At 52.2% G+C, this 20,742-nt stretch overlaps 1 long non-coding RNA gene across 10 annotated transcripts in view; it reads left to right on the top strand.

Annotated features, from left to right (window-relative positions):
- Window positions 1-7,349: 7,349 nt before the first annotated feature.
- LOC123587444 overlaps window positions 7,350-20,742 on the top strand; it is a 29,666-nt gene continuing 16,273 nt past the window's right edge. For 3 of the 10 annotated variants that reach the window (XR_006707313.1, XR_006707310.1, XR_006707309.1), the window contains exon 1: window positions 20,229-20,432. This is a non-coding gene — a long non-coding RNA (uncharacterized LOC123587444). Of the gene's footprint in view, window positions 7,786-17,640; window positions 17,802-20,227; window positions 20,433-20,742 lie in introns of those variants that run through there. The other 7 variants (XR_006707308.1, XR_006707306.1, XR_006707314.1 and 4 more) reach the window with 6 other exon arrangements.

Raw genomic sequence — 20,742 nt, 5'->3', positions numbered from 1 at the left:
GATTTCTTCTTTGACCCATGGGTTCTTTAATAAAGAACATGCCTTTAATAAAGGCATGTTATCCCTTTGGGATTTTCTAGATATTTTATTGTTATTGCTCTGTTATCAAGTCCCTGTGGTCAGAGAATACAGTGTATGAGATTTCAACACTCATGCTCACTTTGGCAGTACACATACTAAAATTGGAACAATGTAAGATTGCAAGACTCTAAAATGAATCCAGACTTATTTTATCGTCCAGCAAATGGTCTGTTTTGGATAAACTTGGATGTATACTTGAAAATTGTTTAAAGTTTGCAGTTGTTGGGTATAGCGTTCTGTCAGTGTCGATTAGGTCAAGCTGAGGTTGGTTAGTGTTTTTGGCAAATGCGGGTTAGATTTTTGTACATTTTTGCTGATTTTATTTTATTTTTTAAAAAAATTTAATGCTGGGGCGCCTGGGTGGCGCAGTCGGTTGAGCGTCCGACTTCAGCCAGGTCATGATCTCGCGGTCCGTGAGTTCGAGCCCCGCGTCGGGCTCTGGGCTGATGGCTCAGAGCCTGGAGCCTGTTTCCGATTCTGTGTCTCCCTCTCTCTCTGCCCCTCCCCCGTTCATGCTCTGTCTCTCTCTGTCCCAAAAATAAATAAACGTTGAAAAAAAAAATTTAAAAAAAAAAAAAAAAAAAAAAAATTTAATGCTTATTTTTGAGAGAGAGAGATAGAGAGGCAGAGCACGAGCAGGGGAAGGACAGCAAGAGAGCGAGACACAGAATCTGAAGCAGGCTCCAAGCTCTGAGCTGTCAGCACAGAGCCCGATGAGGAGCTCGAACTCACAAACCTCGAGATCGTGACCTGAGCCCGAGTCAGACAGTTACCTGACTGAGCCACCCAGGCGCCACTTTGCTGATTTTTTTTAACTCAGATTTTTATCAATCACTGAGAGAGGGTTGTTAATATCTCCTACTATAACCTGGATTTATCTGTTTCTCCCTTTAGTTTTATCCATTTTTGTTTCTTGATTTTTTTTCTTTTTTCCAGAACGTTGATACTCTGTTATTAGGTGTGTGCGTGTGTGTGTGCGTGTGTGTGTTTTCTTAAAACTAATCTGTTCATCCAACGTGGGGCTTGAACTCACAACCCTGAGACAAAGAGTCACATCCTGCACCGACAGAGCCAGCCAGGCACCCGTATGTGAACTTACATTGATGATTGCTATCTTCCTGCTAAATTGTTCCTAGTACACAAGTGTTTTATTTTTTATGTTTTTAATGTTAACTTATTTTTGAGAGAGAGAGAGAGAGAGAGCGCGTGAGTGAGCAGGACGGCCAGCCAGTGGGGGAGGGCCAAACAGAGGGACAGAGGATGCGAAGCAGGCTCCGTGCCCAGCGAGTGCAGAGCCTGACCTGAGCTGAAATCACGTGACTGAGCCACCCAGGCGCCCCCTTCGTTTGTGTTTTTTAAAGCCACGTGTGAAGGGGGCCAGTTCTCTCCCCTAGCGACATTTCTCATATTCCTTTTGTCTTTACCCGGTTCCTTCTCACGTACTACCCTAAAGTCCTCTACCCTCCAAGGGAGGTCTCTGAAACAAAGAAACAAACTCCCTTTCCGCGCCCTCTCCGGCTCTCTCCCCACCCCTGGGTTCTTTATTATGTAGATTGCCTTAACAGTCATAAGCCGTCTGGCTCTTTTTTCCGGAGTGTCTTCCTTTGCTGTAAGTCAGTCGGACAGAGACCGGACAGGGTGGGGTCCGAGCCGCCTGCTGGAAAAGATAACATTATCCGGCTCAGGAAGGGGAGGGATGTGTTTCGGAACATTTGTTCTCGGGTAATTCTTAACCCCTCGTTGGTTGGGTCGTCCCGTTCTTTCAGACCAGCATTTGTCGGGGTCCCTCGGCGCGCCAGGCCCCCCGGGGAGTGGTAAACAAGGCACGTGAAGTCCTTACTCTCAGATGAACCCACCATGGGTTACAACGTCCTGGGAGAGTGGGGGGAGCCTGTGGGCTGCCGGGCTGGGATGGGTAAGAACGACTCTGGGGCAGGTGATAGGAGATGGGTGGGGGGCGAAGACCCTCCTGGGTGCTTATCTCTACGACCGCCTCTTGTCTGAACTTGACCCCTGACTGTCCAACTGCCTCCCGGGCACCTCCGCGTGGACGTCCAAACGCGCACTGCAAACAGCTCATCAAAACGGAAGCTCCGCGGTTCCAGCTGGGATCCATAACATGTCTGTTTCTCACTCCCCAATCCAATCCATTGCAAATCCTGCAGGCTGTCCTTGCAAACTGTACCAGAATCCAATCACTTCTTACCATCCCCACTGGGTCCAAGCCACCCCGCGCCACCCACCCCACGGAGTTTCACGTCCCAGGTCAAAACCAGAGCGTTCACACCCGCCATCAGGTCTGAGGCGCCAGTATGTGGCCCGGAGAGTGATGCCAGGTGGCTAAGAGTGGGAGGTGAGGGGGGCACCTGGGGGGCTTAGTCGGTTAAGCGGCCGACTTCGGCTCAGCTCATGATCTCACGGTTCCGGAGTTCGAGCCCTGCCTCGGGCTCTGTGCTGACAGCCCAGAGCCTGGAGCCTGTTTCAGATTCTGTGTCTCCCTCTCTCTCTGCCCCTTTCCAACTTGCGTTCTCTCTGTCTCTCTGTCTCTAAAAAATAAAGATAAAAAAATTAAAAAAAAAAAGGAAGGAAAATGGACCTTGTCACTCCTTTGCTCAAAACCCTCCTCTCCTCCTCCCCACAAAACAACACAAAACACAACACAACACAGCACAACAGCATCTTTCTAGTTAACCGGCTGGCCGTCACCTGCCTCTCCCATGGCCCGTCTCACCCCCTGTCCCTCCAGTGAGTCTTCCTCAAACATGCCAAGGGCATCTTGCTTGCTGTTTGCCAGAAGAGAACGCTGCAAACTGGCAGCTTCAGCAACGGATAAGTATTTCTCGCTGTCCTGGAGGTTGATGTCCAAGATCAAGGTGCCATCAGAGGTGGTTTCTGGTGAGGCCTCTTTCCTTGGCTCGCAGGTGGCTGCTTCCTGTCTGTCCTCACCTTTCCTCTGTGCGTGCGCCCCCCGTGTCCCTTCCTTTTTTTGTAAGGACCCAGTCCTATTGGGTTAGGACTCCACCTCAATGGCCCAACTTAATCACCTCTTTAAAGACCTTTTCTCCGAATTCCGTGACTTCTGAGGTCCTGGGGTTGGGACTCAAATGTATGAATTCCGGGGGGAAGCATTTCAGTCCACAATACCAGGTTTATTCCCAAGTTGAGGTTCTTTGGGTTCTTGTTGTTTCCTGTTCCCTTAGATATTTCCCGCCAACCCCCCGCCCCCTTCACCTAGAGTCAAAGGTTCATAAACTGTCAGACCTGGAAGGAACCTTCTATATCAAATCTAGTGTTTCACAACCTTTTCTTCATTATTGTCCTACCCCCACTCCAAAAGTCTTTTTTAGGCATTCTTTTCCTGATTGTCACCCTACCGTGAAATTTTAATCCAATTTTATATTACAACTTAATACAAATTTGTGGCACAAGTTATATTACAATTTAATACAAAGCTATATCAGAATTTTAATATAATGTGTATCTGTGTATGTCCTATATGTGTATCTGCGCTTTATATATAAAAAGAATTAAGGTTGTTTTTGTTTGTTTGCTCCCAAAGAACCATTTTCACCTCCTTCCTGGGGGTGTCACTGCCCCCGTGAGAATGTATAATCCCTCACCAGCATTTCTCACAGACCTAGAACAAACAATCCTAAAATTTGTATAGGACCAGAAAAGACCCCAAATAGCCAAAATAATTTTGAAAAAGAAAACCGAAGGGGCGCCTGGGTGATTCAGTCAGTTATGCGTCCGACTTTGGCTCAGGTCATGATTTCGCAGTCTGTAGGTTCAAGCCCCGCATCAGGCTCTGTGCTGACGGCTCAGAACCTGGAGCCTGCTTCGGATTCTGTGTCTCCCTCTCTCTCTCTGCCCCTCCCTGCTCACACTCTGTCTCTCTCTCAAAAAAAAATTAGACATTTAAAAAATTAAAAAAAAAAAAAAGAAAAGAAAAAGACCAAAGCTGGAGACATCACAATTCCGGGCTTTAAGCTATACTACAAAGCTGTAATCATCAAGACAGTATGGTATGGGCACAAAAACAGACACATAGATCAATGAACAGAATAGAGAACCCAGAAATGGACCCACTGATGTATGGTCAGCTAATCTTTGACGCAGCAGGAAAGAGTATCCAATGGAAAAAGGACAGTCTCTTCAGCAAATGGTGCTGGGAAAACTGGACAGGGTCACACAGAAGATTGAACCCGGACTACTTTCTCACATCGTCTCATCCTTTCTTTACCTGCAGGGAAATGGAAACTTCGGGAGGGATAGGGACTTGCTCAAGGACATACAGTGCGTGAGAGGCAAAGCCGGGATTAGAACACAGACTTGCTGATATTGTCCAACTGCCAATATCACTCATTCATTCATTCATTCATTCAACAAACATGTATCAAATATCTACAATGTACCAAACTCTACTATAGGTTCTAAGGATCAAACAGGGAAGGAAACAGACAAAAATCCCTTCTTTTAAGGGATATCAATTTGAGTTGGGGGGACACAGATGTTCTCCCCATATCTCCACAGTCCTCCAGTTAAGAGTCGTCAAAGACCATTTGGCAGATGCTGTTACATTGTTCCTTGAAAAAAAAAAAAAAATGACGTCGAAAAGGCATGGGCATCACTGGTGTCTGTTTTGCAGCCCTTCGCCAAGCCTGCGATAGTTTATTGTGCGTTGTGACTCTCTGGAAGGGAGAATGGAGTATTCAGACTTTCCCAAACTAATTTGACCACACAACAATTATTATTATTATTTTAAATGTTTATTTATTTATTTTTGAGAGACAGAGAGAGCAGGTGGGGAGGGACAGAGGGAGAGGTGAGAGAGAGCATCCCAAGCAGGCTCCATGCTGTCAGCACAGAGCCCAGCACAGGGCTCGAACTCACGAACTGTGAGATCATGACTGAAGCAGAAATCAAGGGTTGAACGCTTAACTGACTAAACCACCCAGGCACCCCACCACACAACTATTATTATTATTATTATTATTGTTTTGGCACAGCATCTTGCATGATGAGCGACTTGAATAACACAGGTGGGAAATGCTCAACTTAGCCACGATAGTCAATCACAACCTAGTATAAGTTAGTTGACAGGTTTGGGTCCTGCCATTCAGCAAGGCTTTAGGAAATGGACTGCAGAAGAACTGGGTGCTGCTGTTGATGCAGGGGTGCTGTCCGGGAAGTGGCCTCATGGTCAGTCCTAGGGAATAGGCATTAAGGAAGACATAGGAGAGGGGGGGGGAATTTTAGAGAGGGTAATGAAGTCAGTCTCAGATTCTGAGGCTTTGCTAAGGCCTGGGATGGGGGCTGGGCCTGGCCGCCATCTTCCAACCAGATATGTCCTCGCCCAGAGCCCCCGAAACCCTGCAAGGCACTGAATGCAGGGGTCTCTACCCCTACAGCAGTGCCCGCCATAGAGGGGCAGCTGTCTGACCCTGACAGGTGTGGGTTGACTACCAGCCTCTGGGGAAGCGGCCTGGGTTTGCATCTTGGGCTTACCAGGTTGTGGCCTCAGTTTCCTCCTCTGTTAACTGGGAACACACAAGACCCACCTCTTTGCTTGTGAGAAGTGAAATGATGTATGACACGCGCCTATCCCCAGAACACGTACGAGGTAAGGTAGGTGACACTGTGACAGTTGGAAACTGTTGGCATTATTCTACCTCTCTGTCCTTTTCCTTTGACACCTCCCATCACCGCCTTTGTCCCCTGCCTTGGGCACGCCTTCCTCATAATGATGATAAAGGTAATATCGATGATACATACTATGTTGGTTCATTTCACGTGTCATAAAATTGAAATCTCACGGCAACTCCTTGACATCATTATTATTCCTTTAAAACCCATCAGAATCTTGAGGGTCATAGGCTCAGAGAGGTCAAGCAACTTCCCCAAAGCCAACCAGCCTGTAGCAGGATTGAGTTTACCGTGGACTGTGTAAGGTTTGGGGGAAAGATTAAGAGCTGATGGCATTTATAAGTAGTAAGTCGCAATGCTCCTGTCCTCTCTTAATAGAGTTGAGAAAGTATAGCCCCTAACACTTTAGTATGAATAACTGGGAGCTTTCTAATCTATCATAGGAAAGTCTTAGGTTCCTGGGGGACAAAGCAGACCATATTTGCTGAATGAATGAAAGAATGAATGGATAGGGGAGGCTCATTAGAATTCGATGGCAGGCCTGTGAAGAGCCAGCTGGAGTCCAAGCCCAGAAAAATGGTACCCCAGATGTGAGATGACGGCTGGAGTGACAGGCACTAATGAGACAATTTGTCAGGGGTGAGCTTGGGAGGGGAGGAAAGAGAGCATGAAATTATTTTTCATCTCTTGCCAGGAGACCAATTTTCTTAGGTTATAAAGGCAAAGGGAACTTGAATTATTGACACGATTTGGCCAGAGGTGGTGGTAGGTGCCGAGCACCCATAGTCCAGAGCAGCGCAGTCAGCGGGCAGGACGGACCGCAGAGTCTGGAACAGCGGAATACAAACGGGCGTCCTCTGGGCGCAGAGAGGAGGGGAGGGGGCTGGTCCAGAGCCACACAGCAAACACCACCCACATCGCTGCTCCCTCTTGCTTCGTCACCCGGAAGCGAGCGTGGGGCAGAGGGTGACAATACGCGCCCAGGTCCGAATCCTGGAGTTTGTCAGCCAAGGTGACCTTCCGGGAGGCCTCTTTGCCTCTCCGCGGAGAGGGGAGAGCCGTCGCTAGGGTTGGGGGGGGGGGGAGACACTTGACACAAGGTCCTTCGCACCCATCACTCGTGCCCTCTCTGCCCCCTCTGCTCCATCCGTCCAGCGCTTTCTCTGGTCTGCACGCTCCTTTCACGGAGTCACGTCCCGGGGAGGAGAGACGCTGCGACAACCCTTCGGGTGGAAGCTGTCAGCCAGAGAGGGAAGAGATGGCCTCGAGGGGGGTTAGGGTGAGAAGCTGAAGATCTCACACACGCTGGGTGTGTTTCCCGGAGGAGGGAGCAACGGAGCGGAGAAGGGAGAGGACGGCGGGGGGGAGACAGAGGCTTGTTCCTGCGCTCCTGTGAGAAGGGAACACCTGTTCGTCACTAACAGGGACCAAAGCAGTGCCCGTGACAGTGACCCAGCCCACGCCGCGGCCCTTTGCGGAAGAAAAGCATCTGGGCGCAGAGCCAGGCCCTCACGCATCCATCGGGGCGGAGCTTCCGGCGCCAGGGGTGGGCTGACCCCCCACCTGGTCCCCGGGGGGCGGAGCCCTGTACCTGCCTGCGGGGTGGCGCACGTGGGCAGCCCTGCTTCCTGGGCCTCTGTTTACAGGGACCATAATTACAAGATCAACGGAGGCGAGATATCCTGAGGTGGGAAGGCCCTTCCTCTCCGGGTTGCGCGCCCGTGAATCTTCGGGCAACAGAGCTAGGGGAGGCAGGCCTGTGTGTCGTGACAGCTTCCCCCCAGGGATGGCAGCCGGCCTTTCACGCTTCAGGAGCCTTCAGAAGCTTCTGGGAGGAGCCCCGGGTTCAGTTTAGAGAATTACTGCTTCTCCTTTACGCATCGAATGGGCTCGGGCCACTCGGATCGCAGAGGCCAGAACGTGACCCAGGTCCGGTCAGCAATGGTCACCAGGACTGGGCCAGGGGTGGGCACCTGAGCCAGTTGGAGCCAGGAAGAGCCAGCTCTGGAACTTTGTTGGAAGCATCTGGAAAGGGAAGCTCCCTTTGTGCCGGGCTTGGTAAGTTCTGGGAGGTAAACTTGGGACTTGCCAGCAAAGCCACACTGACAGCAAAGCCAGTGTGGGGGAGAGCGGGGGTCAGAAATGGAGAGAATGAGTCCAACCGTCTGTCCTATTATGCAGGCATCTCATGTGGCCTTTTACCACACGGACTGAAACACACTCTCTCCCTGCCTTTTCTTGTTCTTGTTCTTTTTTTGGTGTAAGACATTCGAGGGTGGGTTTCTGTCACCGACACTCGAAAAAATCCTGAACGTTTTGACTTCTCCAAACCCCCCTCCCCCGAGGACCTCCCCGCCTCCCCCCCCCCTCCCCGTGGAGAAGCAGTGCAGCCTGATTTCTTCCTCGAGGTTTAACCAAAAGCCCTGCCCCCACCAGGCTGCCTTCTCAGGCCCCTCCGGTCCTCCAGGCTGCTGGGGGAGCGAACCTGTTCTCGCATTTCGAGAACCCTCCTCCTAAGGTCTGCGCCGCACTGCCACCTGGTGGCAGCGTGCGGGAAACATACGCTCCAAGTCGCTGTCCAAAGACCGCGGTTTTCGTCCCTGGAGCAGGGAATGGAGACCGGGGCGCAAGGGACAGTTTCTGGGAAATTGAGGATCTGATATTAGATCAGGGATCCTGACGTTCCGTTTCTGTTTTCGATACCAGGCACGGCCAGGTCTGCAGAACGTGGACACTCACAAAACGAATTGCATTCTCTTTTTTTGCATAGGCTGCCAGGGTGCTCAGAAACCCATGTAGAGTCCCTTGGATGAGTAGCCACTGGATAGAATCGTGTGTCAGGTATTTGGAAGAGGAACTTAATCCCTGATTCCATATTCCTTTCTCTAGGACTCATTTTTCGATCTTATTTTACATATAATTTTCTGGCTATGCTGAGCTTTCTAAACCACCTTAGCTCCCTCTTTTGGGGGGAGGGTGGGGCAGGGAGACAAAGCAAAGTTACGCATTCAGGAAGAGCTTGCTTACCTCGGGCAAGCGTCTGTCTCCTCCCCTGTAAAGTGAACACAAGAATTTCTGCCTTGTAGGGTTTCATGTGGGTTTGAGGAGCCACTCACTCAGTTAATATTAGTGCCTACCCTATTTCCCACCTTTCCACCCCCCACCCCAACCCCAGGGCTCTTCCCTGCTTGCTTATAGCAGGCCAGGATGCATCAGGGATCCAAAGTACAGATCACCTGGTCACCAGTCCCCCTCTGTGCTCTGCAGGCCAACTGGGTGGCCCTTTCAGAGCCTGGTGCCTGGGATCCAGCCCCTGCCTGCCTCCTGGAGGACTTCCTGGCCTCCAGAACCCCCCACCTCCTGTCTGCAGGCGCCCGTGGCATTCCCAGCTGATTTGCAGAGAGCCAAGATGCATCTCATAAATAAAGAATGTACTGTTCTGCAGACTGGCTGCGGCATGGCCACGCGGGGGTGGGAAAGTCTGGAACAGACAGGAGCCACCGAGGCAGGGAGGATCGGACAGGGGCTGCGGGTCAGGAAGGGGACTGCGAGAGCCTGGGAAGGTGTAATGCTACCCGGGTGGGGAGGGGGCTTTAGGAGGCTGGGATCCGGATGTAGACTGTTGGGACTGCATCTTGGTTCAGACGCCCTCTAGCTGTGTTTCTTTAGCCTCAGTCTCCTTGTCTGTAACCCGGCAATGGCATCAATCCCTGGCTAGCATCAGGCCAGAACCTGGAAGCCTGTGATGCTTAGTAAGTGTTATTATTTGCTCCAAGCTTCCTTAGCGTCTTCCCCAAGACCTCTGTGTGGCTTCCGCTATGGGGAGCAAGCAGAGTGGGGTGAGGACTGCATCTGTGTCTGGGGAGAGGGCCACAGCCTACGGGAAAGGGGAGGAAACAGGTAGAGGTGCCCAAAGTGACAGGTGCGAGAGGTGAAGACACAATCACCGCTCACGAGAGGCAGACGAGACCCCACAAGGGAACTGCGTTTCTGCGGCCATTTCAGGGTGGGCACTTGAAATGCTTGATTGGCTTCTGAAAGAGAAGGTGACCTTTGGAAGGCAGAAGAAGCGGGGGGGGGGGGGCTGCGGGGACACTGCAGTTACGCCCTCAGCTTGGCCACACTGGGAACAGAGCCCCCGGGTGAGTCATTTTCCTTGCCTGGGTGTCTATGAAATGAGTGGCCAGAACCACAGTGTTTTAAGCTTTAAGGTTTAGTTCCTCTTGGGACAGGCATGCATCGGGGGCGTCCTGTGTGTCAGACCCTATGCCAAGCCCTGGTGACGCCAATCTCACAGGCTGGTTGGGCAGTGTGTGTGTGTGTGTGTGTGTCTGTGTGTGTGTGTGTGTGTGTGTACAACAGACAAGCAAATGAAGGTACAGAATCCCAAACTGGGGTCAGTCAGGGAGTGTGTGTAGCTAATGGACTCGACTTTCGCCCGGAGGTCCGGGAAGGCTTCCCGTGACCGCTGAGGCTGGGCAGGGCTGGGTCGGGAGGTGGGCGGCTGGAGGAGGAGCTTGGGGAGGGCGGAATGCGGGCAGCAGCAGGGGCCAGCCTTGCGGGTAAAGCTGGAGATCTTGCTTCCCATCCTGAGACCGGTGGGGCAGGGACAGGGACGTGGTGAGGGCAGCTTTCCATTCAAGAGTTTTCTGGCTGGGGCGAGTGGGACAGGTTGGAGGAGCCTGCCGTGGAAGCTGGATGTCCCAGGAGGGGATGATGGGGGCGGAGACCACCGTGGCGTTGGGTGGAGTGAGCGTGACTTAGTGGAATGTTCAGGAGGATATACTGATGGGGCTGGGGGTGCACTGGATCTGGGGGTGAGGGGACATGGCTCCCCTTAGGTGTATGGGGGGGGTCCTTTGTAAAGTCTTCTATGGGGCTTGTCTGGCTCTGCCAGCATCTGCCCTTAAAGGGAAAGAGATGGGCGGGAGGGAAGGGAGGGGAGGGAGAGGAGGGCGGGGAGGCGGCTGGCTGAGGTCTGTGCCTTTCTCTGGCAGCAGCCGTGGGCTGGCCGGCTGCAGCATCTGCTGGGGCGGCCAGCCGGGAGGGCTGGGGAGCAGGTGCGGGGTGTCTGGAGGGGGTCTGTTTGCAGATGGATAACGAGAAGGGGTGGATGGAAGCAACACACCCTCTGCCCCCCTTCTCTGTTGTCTGGACAAGACAAGACAAAGAAGCCAAGACAAAGAAGCTTTGGGGAGGCAGGACACAGCGCACACAGGCGTGCCCACGGGGCACACACATGCTGGAGATAAAGGAGAGGCCCCCGGGCAGAGGCAGAGCCTGAGGCAGGCACAGGCAGAACTCAGAGCTCAGGGTGCAGAAGCAGGGAAGTCTCCCTTGACCTTGGCCAAAGCCTCCTTGGTTCCAAGTCTTGCTCTGGGCACCGTGTAGGAAGAGGTTGGGGGATATGAGTGGGCCCCAAACTTTGCCAGCCCCATCGGACTCTTTCTTAAAGGAAAATAGACTGTGGGCTGCACAAAGTCAAGGGTACGCTTTCAGGTCCCGAGGATGAGAAAGAAAGTAACTCTGAATGTGGTGTGGGGGAGCCTACGGTCATACCACTCGGAACGCGCCTGATCGCGTCTGAATGTGCTGTGGGGTTGATACTCGCCTGGACTTAGTCAATTCAATGGCATGTTTGCACACATGAGAAAGGCCAAGGGCACCTGTCGACTGGACTTGTTATTTCCATGCTCTGCAGACAGCGTTGGTGTCTGTTGAGTTCCTGAGACCCCCTTCTAATGACTTCGCAGGAATAAGACACTCCAGGCCTTGGAGAGTCTCTAATGGCCCTTCCAACAGAGAGCGAGAAAGAGAGAGCCAGAATTTACTGAGCCCATGACTAGGCTATGTGTTTTCCAGGCTCAGGTCACTGAATTCTCCCCAAAGCCCCGTGGAAGAGGTGATTTTATCCCCATTTTACAGAAGTGAAAACTGAGGCCCAGAGGGGTGAAGTTCCTTGCCCAAAGTCATGTGGCAAGTAAGAGCGGAGATGAAATTCGAACTCAGGTCTACCTGAACGCCCATGTCTTGGCTGAGGGGAAGGCAGAGAAAGGCAGCAAGACAGTCCGTTGGCAGAGGGTCTGGAAGTCCCTGGTGGGGTCTTCCTTACCTCTGCAGACAGCTGGAGAAAGACAGATGCCTGGTGGTAGTGTTTGGACACCTGGATACAGCCGTGCCTGAAACCAGTGCAGCATAGCTTTGTTTCTGCTACTTGAAACTGAAAAGATCCTGAAAATAATAGTGATTAATAGTTATTCTTGTGATTTTCTTAAAAAAAAAATTTTTTTTTAACATTTATTTATTTTTGAGAGACAGAGACAGAGCATGGGGGGGGGGGGGCGGAGACAGAGGGAGACACAGAATCCGAAGCAGGCTCCAGGCTCCGAGCTGTCAGCACAGGGCCTGACAAGGCGCTCAAACCCATGAACCGTGAGATCATGACCTGAGCCGAAGTCGGACGCTCAATTGACTGAGCCATCCAGGCGCCCCTTCTTGTAAATTTCTTATTCTTGGGATTTTCACTTCTCATTACCGGGGACAGTGCCTGACACTTGATCGGCCTTTTCTCGATCTCAAAGGCTAGTTGGGTCACTTATATATACTCCCATTAGCCCCTTGACCTTCCTTCATTATGGCATTGGTCATCATGACGTCTCTTTGCAACGTGGCTTGTCTCTGCCCCAGACTAGGCCAGGCTGGCACATAGTGGGTGGAAGCTTCTCACACTGAGGAGGTTTGTGGGGCTCAGTGTGGGCTCTGCTGGGTAGGGTTGTGCGGTGGGTGGGTAAAAGGAGAATGAATGGTCCACTGTCCCCTGTGGTGGATGTCCCCTGGATACCTGCCATGCCCAGGCATAGCGGTCGGTGGCTTTGTACTGCGGCCCCCAGTGACTCCCTGCTGATGACTTTCTCTGGCCAAGGGCACACGTTTGGTCTGCTGCCATGGCCGCCTGGAGGTGGCGAGGGGTTGATGCGCAAGGAGCGCCCTTCAACCATGACAGGAAAGAGTTGGTGGTTGGCTACCCAGGTGTCCTTGACCTCAAGCGGGATGCTTCAGGTGTATCCTACTCCGGCTCCCAGAGAACCTCAGCAGGATGGAGTCCCAGTTGCCCATAACAGCCAGCTCATTGTTATGGACTGAATTTCGTCCCCTCCTAAATTCGTATGTTGAAGCCCGAATCCTCAACGTGACTGTACTTGGAGATGAGGCCTTTACGGAGGTAATTAGGATTAAATGTGATCAGAAGAGTGGGGCCGTAATCAATAGGACTGAGGTCCTTATAAGAAGAGGAAGGACCTCACGCCGGTCAGAGTGGCTAAAATGAACCAGTCAGGAGACTATAGATGCTGGAGAGGATGTGGAGAAACGGGAACCCTCTCGCACTGTTGGTGGGAATGCAAACTGGTGCAGCCGCTCTGGAAAACAGTGTGGAGGTTCCTCAAAAATGAAAAATTGATCTACCCTATGACCCAGCAACAGCACTGCTAGGAATTTACCCAAAGGATACAGGAGTGCTGATGCATAGGGCACTTGTACCCCAATGTTTATAGCAGCACTCTCAACAATAGCCAAATTATGGAAAGAGCCTAAATGTCCATCAACTGATGAGTGGATAAAGAAATTGTGGTTTAGATACACAATGGAATACTACTTGGCAATGAGAAAGGATGAAATATGACCTTTTGTAGCAACATGGATGGAACTGGAGAGTGTGATGCTAAGTGAAATAACTTATCTAGAGAAAGACAGATACCATATGTTTTTATTCTTAGGTGGATCCTGAGAAGCTTAACAGAAGACCATGGGGGAGGGGAAGGAAAAAAAAAAGAGGTCAGAGAGGGAGGGAGACAAACCATAAGAGACTCTTTTTTTTTTTTTTTTTTTAATTTTTTTTCAACGTTTATTTATTTTTGGGACAGAGAGAGAGACAGAGCATGAACGGGGGAGGGGCAGAGAGAGAGGGAGACAGAATCTGAAACAGGCTCCAGGCTCTGAGCCATCAGCCCAGATCCTGACGCGGGGCTCGAACTCACGGACCGCGAGATCGCGACCTGGCTGAAGTCGGACGCTGAACCGACTGCGCCACCCAGGCGCCCCCATAAGAGACTCTTAAATACTGAGAACAAACTGAGGGTTGATGGGGGATGGGAGGGAGGGGAGGGGGGGTGATGGGCACTGAGGAGGGCACCTGCTGGGAGGAGCACTGGGTGTGGCGTGGAAACCAATTTGACAATACATTATATTTAAAAAAAAAAAAAGAGGAAGAGACGGGGTTCCCGTGCACAGAGAAAAGACCACGTGAGGCTTCAGCAGGAAGACAGCCACCGAGAGAGGCCTCAGGAGAAAGCAATCCTGACAGCACCTTGATCTTGCACTTCCAGCCTCCAGACAGCGAGAAGAGGAAATCTTGCTTGTAAGCCACTTCGTCTCTGGTACTTCGTCATCGCAGCCACAACACTAAGACGCTCATCGATGCACCTGTTCCGACTTTCTTCCTTTCGCTGTCCCTAACCGATGCTTCCTTGGATCAGCTCCCAAATAAACCACTTGCACTTGAATCCCTGTCTCAGGGTCTTGGATAGCCCAGGCTAATACACCCGTCCATGCCTCATCCAGTGGGGACACATTAAGGTAGCCTCGGGGGGCAGGACAGAGGTTAAGACCCTGAAGAACACGAAACTCTAGTCTTCTATGGCAACGACCCTGAACCAGTGATGTCTCTCTGGGACCGAGGCACAGATTAACCGCTGCTGTGCATGCCAGGGCAGGTGAAGGGACCCCAGAGCTACCCCAGCAAGGTGGCAGGGCCATTGTTCAGCTGGCTGTGGGGAGGGCACGATCCCTCCCCAGGGAAGGATGGGATGTGTGTGAATGCACATGGGATTTTAGAGATTCTGAGTGCTGTTTTTGGAGTCAGACAGTGGTGGGTTTGAATCTCAGCCTCCCCCCTTTCTAGCCGGCTGACCTTGGGTAAGTCACTTCCCTGCTCTGAGCCTCCCTTTCCTCATCAGATGGACACTCGATATCAACACTCCCTCAGAGGGCATTAGGGGGCCATGTGGATAAAGCACCTGGACCAGTGTCAAGAAAGTAGGCAAACGGTCAAGTTCATTCATTGCATCTGAAGGTGATTCCAAGGGGGGCAGGCAGGAGAATGTTGTGGCTGTGGGGACTTTGTGAAAGGCACGTTCTTTTTGAACGTGAAAGCCACATACCCAAACGCAGCTCTCCTCTGCCACAAAAGGCCTCCCCCTGAATTCACGGAGCACCCCCCTCACCCCGGGTGAGAATGGCTGCCTTGATGAGTCAAAACGGAATTTTCTATCTGGGTGGGACAGGGAGTTGCTTGCTCGGGGAACGGCTGTCAGAGAGGAGCTCCCCTGATGCCATGATGGATGCCCGCAGTCTTGGTTAATAACATGGCTCGAGGGCAGACTGAATCTTTCCTCAAAGCCGTTCCTCAGGAGGTACGGCAGGTGTGGCCAGGCAGGGGGCGCTGGTGCTGGCGGTGGTGGAGGGTTTGTGTGACTAGCTTAAGAAGGTAAAGAAGCCCACCTTGTCACGAACTTTGGACGCCCCTGACTACGTGCATGGGGACAGTGTAAAAAGGAATGAGGCACAGAGGGGTGTATTCCCCCCGAAATTGGGATGCGAGACTCCAGTAAACCCTTGCACGTGCATGTTCACAGCGGCACTGTTCACACTCGCGAAAGACGGAAGCCGTGCAAACTGGATGAGTGGGCAGCGAACTGTGCTATATTCACACGATGGAATAGTATTTAGCCATGAAAAGGGATGAAATACTGGCGTGTACTACAGCACGGATAGACCCCAAAAGCATTATGCTGAGCGGGATAAGCTGGACCTCAAAGATCACATATTGTAGGATTCCATTTATATCAAATAACCAGAATAGGGGGCGCCTGGGTGGCTCACTGGTTAAGTGTCTGGCTCTTGGTTTTGGCTCAGGACAGGATCTCATGGTTGGTGAGATTGAGCCCTGGGGTCAGGTTTGCGCTGACAGCTCGGAGCGTGCTCGGGATTCTCTCCCTCTCTCTTTGCCCCTCCCCTGCATGTTCTCTCTCTCTCTCTCTCTCTCTCTCTCTCTCTCTCAAAAATACATACATACGCTTAAAAAAAATAACCAGAATAGGTAAACCCATAGAGACAGAAAGCAGATTTGTGGTTGCCAAATTACAGCAGGGAGGGAGGGAGGATGCATAGTAAACTACTCAGTGGGGGTGGGGTATTTTAGGCTGATGAATAGGTTTTGGAACTGGATCGAGGTGGTGGTTGCACATTGTTAGTGTTCTAAGCTTCTGCACAGCAAAGGAAACTGCCAACAAAACTAAAAGGCAACTTACTGAGTAGGAGAGGATATTTGCAAATGACGCTATCTGATAAAGGGTGAGTAACCAGAGTATACAAAGAACTGATACAACTCAATGCCCCCAAGCCTGAATAACCTGATTAAACACAGGCAGAAGACATGAACAGACATCTCTCGAAAGAAGACATCCAGCTGGCCAACAGTCACATGAAACGGTGCTCAACATCCCTCATCGTCAGGGAAATACAAATCAGAACCACGATGAGATACCGCCTCACACCTGTCAGAATGGCTAAAAAGCAGACACACAAGAAACAACAGGTGTGTTGGTGAGGTCGCAGAGAAAAAAGAATACTCTCGCACTGCTGGTGGGAATGCAAATGGCCACAGCCTCTGTGGAAAACAGTATAGATGTTCCCCAAACAAGAGCTACCCTGCTGTCCAGCAATTGCACTGTGGGATATTTACCCCCCCCAACACAAAAACTCCAATTCAAAGGGAGGCAGGCACCCCTAGGTTTATTGCAGCGCTATCTACAATAGCCAAACGAGGGGCGGATAAAGTAGTGGTATATACAATGGAATGTTGCTCACCCACAACAAAGAATGAAATCTTGCCATTTGCAACAACGTGGATGGAGGTAGAGAGTATAGTGCGAAGCGAAACAAGTCCGTCAGAGAAAGACAAATACCATATGATCCCGCTCATGTGGAATTTAAGACGTAAAACCAGCAAATCAAAAAGATGAAGGAAAAGGGATAGAGACAAACCAAGAAACAGACTCTCGGGCGCCTGTGTGGCTCAGTCGGTTAAGAGTCTGACTTTGGATCAGGTCATGATCTCGCCGTTTGTGGGTTTGGGCCCCGCATCAGGCTCTCTGCTGTCAGCACAGAGCCCGCTTTGGATCCTCTGTCCCCGCCTCTCTCTGCCCCTCCCCCACTCCGGTGCACTCTCTCTCTCTCTCTCTCGCTCTCTCTCAAAAATAAAATCAACAAAAAATAAATTAAAAAAGTAGCAGACCCTTAACTATAGAGGACAAACTGATGGTTCCCAGCGGGTGGGTGGGGGGAGGGGATTAAAGCGTTCACTTATCACGATGAAAAAAAAATAAGATGGAAAAAATATTTACAAGAAAAAAAATAAAGTGGTTAGTTTTATATTATGTGAAGTTCATCTCAAAAAAAAAAAAGAAAAGAGGCACGGTCGGGTGCATGAGCGCTCTGTTGTATCCAGGGCACCCAGGTGCAAATGGAACCCCGGCCTCCAGGGCCACCCTCGTTTAGGGATAAAGAGAAACCCGAGTCCCCTCTCCTGGCCGCATTACCAATGTCAGAATTCCCCTGGGAATCTTGGGCCCCTGGCGGTGTCCTGAGCGGAGGACTATGCTGCTCGCACACATCCTCGTGGGAACAGGTGGGCTCCCTGGTCCAGGTTTAAGGAGCAAAGTTTATTCTCAAGTGGATCTCCTGAGATGTACGAGGGCGCCTCCTCCCATTGCCAAGGCAACCACCACTCCATCAGAAGAGGCTCAGGCCATTTTCAAGAGAGGCAGGAGAGAGAACATTGACCCTTCTCTTCGGGGTTCCATCTGGTGTTCCTATCTGCTCGCGGGCTCTTGGGGCCCACGTTAGCTTTGTAAATGTCACCTGGAAGACTGGAGCTCCTGGCAAGACAAAGCAAGAATGACACGTGCCATCCTGGGGTGTGCTTTGCAGCGTCCTGGGTCTCCCCACAGGATAAGGTGAGAGCCCGGGGTACATCGGTGGGGGGACAGGAAGGATGCGGGATCTAGCTATCCAACCAGTGGTGAATCCCAAAAGAGGGGGTTAAGAGTGACCCGAGCTTGCAGGTTGAAGAAGGCAAGCGTGGGTTTCTAACCCTCCCTGGGAAAATGAGGGTTTCTGCTCACCACAGAGGCACTCACGAGATGGACAAAAAGAGGGCAAAGGACCAAATGAACCCCCAGGAGAGCTGGTTTGGGCCACCCACGATAAAGAAATGTGCCGGTGTTAGAGAACTGGGGCAGAGGACAGCCAGGCGGGTTCAGGGTGGTTTTGGTGACTGCTGGACGGGGTGGGGTCTGGCCCCTCCTTACTCAGTTTATGGCTTGCCCTGAATCCACCGGAGTTAGACGTGGTCTCCTCACAGGGAGCCCCCAGTAGCTTCTCAGGATTACTTCCTTTGCCTATCCCCCTCCCCCCCACCCCCGTCCTTTCTCGCAATGCTCTCCTTGAAAGAATATCCCTACGATGAAAGAGACTCGGAAATTGGATCACGGGCTCATTATTGCTCATCTTGAAGAAGCCCCAGGGAAAAGGAGAAGTGTTGAAAATCTAGGAGCAGGCAAAGTGCCTTGACTTCTTATCCAAATGGATATTGGAAATGATAGGCTGAGATTTTGACAGCAGATTACAAAACAGGTGGCTTGAGAATACTTAAAAAAACAAAAAACACAAAACAAAAACGGTCTTCCATTTTGTTTGTGGTCTGTTGATCCGGGGGAAAGTCCTAGACCTGGCGATGACAATACTCTGGGCAGTGGTGTGACCACACCCCATCTTGCCTGTTTTCTAGATGGTCCACGTGAGTCTCACTTCTCGGGCAGGATGGCTAGCTCTGCTGGGGGAGGGGTGGGTAGCTGGGACCTCCCCTGGGGTCTTTAGGGGTCCTGCAATGTCTTTGCACTGGGCACATTGGACAAGTGCTATAGGTTTGTTGAACGGGATTTAGATTTCCTGAAGACCAAAGCGGGGGTTCCTGGAAGGAGATACGCAATGTGGAAAACAGCCAGTAAACCTAGAACTTTTTTTTTTTTTTTTAACGTTTATTTATTTTTTAAGAGACGGAGAAACAGAGTGTGAGTGGGGAAGGGGCAGAGAGAGAGAGGGAGATACAGAATCCGGAGCAGGCTCCAGGCTCTGAAGTTGTCAGCACAGAGCCATGAGATCCTGACCACCAGCCGTGAGATCCTGACCTGACTGGAAGTCGGACCCTTCACTGAGCCACCCAGGCGCCCCAAACCTAGAACCTTTTAGAGCAGTAAGTTCAAATGCTGCCTGGGTCCCTTACTGTGGCTGTGGGCGGCTCTTAGAGCTTCTCCGGGTCTTAATGTCCTTATCTGAGCAATGAAGATGATAAATGATATACACAGAAGTGTAAAAATTAGGCAGATGTCAGAGCCCTATCACAGCAAGAATTACGTTTTGAGCCTTTGTTAAGCGGCAGGCATCCCTTCTCTTCCTATGCCTTTCCACACTTAACCCACATAACCCCATGAGGTGGGTTCCATTATTATGTCCACTTTGTGAACTAGGAAACCGAGTCTCAGGAATGGTGTGTCCAAGGCCATCTGTTAAGGGACACGGACAAAGCTGAAATTGAAACCCAGGACAGGCTGGCTAAAGAAATCCCTGCAATGATCCAGCACAGTGGTTCCCAAGCCTGACCGTGCATCAGAGTCCCCCAGAAGGCTTGTTAAAATACCTATCTCTGGGCCCCACCCCAGAGTTTTCCACCCAGTAGCGCTGGGGCGAGGCCCTAGAATTTGAGTTGCTAGCAAGTTCCCAAGTGATGTTTATGCGGCGGGTCTACGACCACTTTCTGGCGTCACTGCTCTGCAGAAGAGTAGCTACTAAGCAGAGGGCCGTTCAAAACATAAAAGACCAAACCTATGAAAGCGGTTACGCCAAAGGGCGCAGTGGCACGCTCAAGGGCGGGAAGCTCGAGGCATGGGTTCGAATCTTGACTCTGCCATAAGCGCGTGCCCATCTCAGCAGGGTTAATTGCGAAGCATCCTCTGAGGCCACGCGGGGGAAGCATCCTGGTGCTCCAGGACCAGCGTCCCGGGTCCTGTGATCGCGCCGGGCTCCGGGCTTGGCTCCCGGGCCCGCGGTCGCGCGCCCCTCTCCATCCGCGCGCGCTCGGCTGCCCGAGTCCAGCCGGGCAAGCGTTGCCATGGCAGCGCCGCGGGCGGGGATGCGGGAGGCCGGGCTCGCCCTTTTGTGCCGCGGGGGCGGCGGCGCGCTCCCCCCACCCACCCTCGCGGGCTCGGACCCCCGGGCGGGGGCGGGGGGAAGGCTGCGGGGGGTTGCAGGGGCCGGGGGGGGGGGAAGCGCGAGCCGGGCGCCGGGGCGCGGGCCGGGGGTGGGGCGCCGCCGCCCGCCAGCCGCTCCCGCATTAAAATTTCATGGGCGCTGCAGCAGCTACAAAGACGACGCCGGCTGCGCTCGGGGGACCAGAGGGAGGGAGGCTGCGGACGAGTGCGGGGAGGAGTTTGCGATGGGAGGCGCTTGCAGGGGCTCCCCCAGTTCTGCGCGGTGAGCCCGGGCACAAAGAGCCCTCTGCACTCGCGCCGCAGGACCGCGGAGCCGAGGTAAGCCGCCGCCCCGGGCTCGCAGCCCTGCCTCCCTAAGCGTCCTGCTCCCGCGCCGGAAACAGCCGAATTCCCCGAGGTCGGGTCGAGGGTGGGTCCCAGGCTCCCAGGCTCCCAGGCTCCCAGGCAGGGTTCAGGGGGATGGCAGAGGCTGCCCGAAGTGCCCCTCGTCTGCGGGATGAACGGCTTCTGCCGCCCGCACTTGTCCTGGGTGGGGCTAGGGGGACCGAGAGGAAGGATGCGCCGGGAATCTAGCGCGGGTGGGGGTCTTGCAGTCCCCATCCGAGGGCGAACAAAGACCCTCCCCACC

This window comes from Leopardus geoffroyi, chromosome D3 (genome assembly GCF_018350155.1).
Source record: "Leopardus geoffroyi isolate Oge1 chromosome D3, O.geoffroyi_Oge1_pat1.0, whole genome shotgun sequence".
In the NCBI taxonomy this organism is placed as follows: domain Eukaryota; kingdom Metazoa; phylum Chordata; class Mammalia; order Carnivora; family Felidae; genus Leopardus; species Leopardus geoffroyi.
Note: the sequence above shows the minus strand (reverse complement) of the source record. Positions and strands in the feature narration are given on the sequence as shown.